The sequence below is a fragment of the Apis dorsata genome, unplaced genomic scaffold (assembly GCF_000469605.1).
Source record: "Apis dorsata unplaced genomic scaffold, Apis dorsata 1.3 scaffold_58, whole genome shotgun sequence".
In the NCBI taxonomy this organism is placed as follows: domain Eukaryota; kingdom Metazoa; phylum Arthropoda; class Insecta; order Hymenoptera; family Apidae; genus Apis; species Apis dorsata.
In genome coordinates, this window is record NW_006263358.1 from 828921 (window position 1) to 829477 (window position 557).

The window sequence follows — 557 nt, forward strand, 5'->3', positions numbered from 1 at the left end:
GAGGGGGAACAGTTTCAATTTGCATGATGGCCGTGTGGCTTCGCCAGGATAACTGTAATCTCTCTCGACGTCACGAGAGAAGAGTAAATTTTATCGCAGCCATCCCGGAATCGCAGTCAGACGGAAAGACAGGCGGGGATCGGAGGTCCTGGAAGGCTTTTGCCAAAGGGGCAAAAGCTCAACCTTTCATATCCATGTTTGCACTGGGCGAAAGCAGCCAGGAGGTACGGAGAGGCCAGAGTCCGCAAGGACGGAAGTAAGTATACATTCGGCCTTTACCTCTCTGTATCAACCTACAGACCTGCCGACCTGTCTGCCTACCAACCTTTTCAAGGCGTAATTAAATGGCGGCGTGCTGCTGCGCGACCTTTTCGCGAGTATGCCCTAGGTTGTCTGCGTGTAAACGTGCAATGGAAACCGTGGCACACCGACGGGGGCTGGGAAAAGTGCGTTTAATTCCATTTGAATCGCACTGTGCAGGAAGAGAGGGAGAGAGGAAGAGAGGAAGAGAGGGAGAGAGAGGGAGAGAGAGAGAGAGCGAGTGGTGTCGAGCCGTG